Raw genomic sequence first — 2,021 nt, 5'->3', positions numbered from 1 at the left:
TTTATGTACTTTAATAATGAAGGTTTGTAAAGCAAGGCCACTTTTGACTCACAAATTAAGTGCTCAGCCAGACTGAAAAACAGGAAGTTAGTGTAGAGCTATACAAGCATATTAATAAATACAGGAAGCCAGACAGAAAAGAGGAACTTGTACCATATAAGGAGTTGTTGAAACTGTTGAAACACGTATATGAGACACATTTTTAGATTCTAATGTTAGAGATTCGGCAACTGGCTTTGGGCTGTGCAGGGCTCTCTCTTCCGGAAGATGATTGAATAAAGAATTATAAATGTTTTGACCACTCTGAGTCGGGTTTTCTCTGTTCTATCATGGGGATCAAAGTATCGGGTTTTAATATTTGGTGTTTCCGCCCGGTTCCCTTTGCAACAGAGAGAACAAATTTGGTTTAAGGTGGAATCTGACATGAGGCGAACAGAAGACCGGTCTAAAAAGATTTAAAGATAGGCACAAACCTGTTCAAAGAAAAAGCTAATTTGTGCAGATTGGATCAATTCTAAAGTGGACCTTGGGACTAAAGGTTTGACTGACTGGACACTGAGACAAAGACTGGACCAAGGTTAGGATGAATAAATGTTGACAAACAATTTACCATGCCGGCAAGAGAAAGGGGATGCTTTGCTTTGCTTTGCTTTTGGCAGGAGCAGGAGGAGAAGAGAGAACGGAGGGGAGACTGAAGGTTCACATAAGAGTGTGGAGCTGGAGACTTAATCTTTCGGCTGCTAATTTTGGGTTGCTGATGTTTGCTTTAAGGAAATTCTGTTTTATTGACTGGGTTTAGATTATGGTAGTACATCATACACTTGGGAAAATGCCAAATGCTAAAGGGGAGAAAATGTTGGACGTTACTCATGTTACTGTTAACAAAAGCAGGCCACTGTAGAAGTCAATTAAAGTTTATAGCAGGAAAATAGTTAGAACGAAAGCAAAATTTAGGAATTATATAGGGGATTGGTAGAGTTCTTACATTGAAAGTACAGTTATGGAATAACAAAAACTGGTCCAAGTGACTGAGGTTTTTTTCCCCTTTAAAACAGTAAATTATTAAAAAGAGCACGATCGGTAAGTGTAGGTGATACTAGCTGGTACTGGAGGAAAACAGGAGCAAAGTAAAGAGAGAAAACACATTTTGGTTAGCTCTGATGAAGTCAAAATTAAAAGAAGTACCATTACATTCAGAGGAGCAACATGAAATTAAAAATATGAAATTTTTTATGAAGAACATGACTGATAACTGTTCTGTCTTATGTTTTGTTTCTTATAGCACAGATTGGAACACAGTGAAAGAAGGACAGTGGGCAAAACTGAGTATGAAATGTGAAGTTCAGGTTAACACGCAGGTTTTGTTTCTAGGAAGTTCCGAGGATGCAGGCTCTGGATGGAGCCAGGAGTTCAGAAGATTTAACATGATAATTAAACAGATTTTATTACTTAACACAGGTTTGCAGGCCCGGAGCAAATATACCCGAGAGCACAAGCCCTGAGGTGTTTTGAGAAATAATTTGACTAACCTTTTTCTTTTAATTTCCTAAGATGTGGTGAAGCATTTTCAGTTTCAGTAGCTGGTCTTTAGCTTATTTGACACATTTTATGTGTCAACAAAAGGGGGATTTTGGGGTTTAATTTGAAATAAGGGGCTTTATGATCATTTTATGACTTTTTGGGTGTTTGATCATTTAGCTACGGTAAAACTCATGCATAAGTAATTGCTTATATTCTTAAGCTTAACTGATTGAAAATATTTGTTTTCTCTTTGATCCCTTTTTATTAGTGTGCTCATAAAGAGTTGTTAAGCACTTAGCCCTAAGAAGGTCAAAAGCTTCATTCAGTGTGACTGTCTGAACTGATATATTGCAGGGATGGCGTGGAGTGTAGTGAATGAATGCATAACATGCTTACATACACAAACATCACATAGATTTATTTTCTAGGGTAAAGGTGGAACGCATTTTGCTTTGTCTTTGCTTAGCAACTAGTGATGCAGAAGGTGTTAAAGATAAGCA

This window comes from Neolamprologus brichardi, chromosome 3, assembly GCF_056152115.1.
Source record: "Neolamprologus brichardi isolate AB-2024 chromosome 3, ASM5615211v1, whole genome shotgun sequence".
Classification (NCBI taxonomy): Eukaryota; Metazoa; Chordata; class Actinopteri; order Cichliformes; family Cichlidae; genus Neolamprologus; species Neolamprologus brichardi.
Note: the sequence above shows the minus strand (reverse complement) of the source record.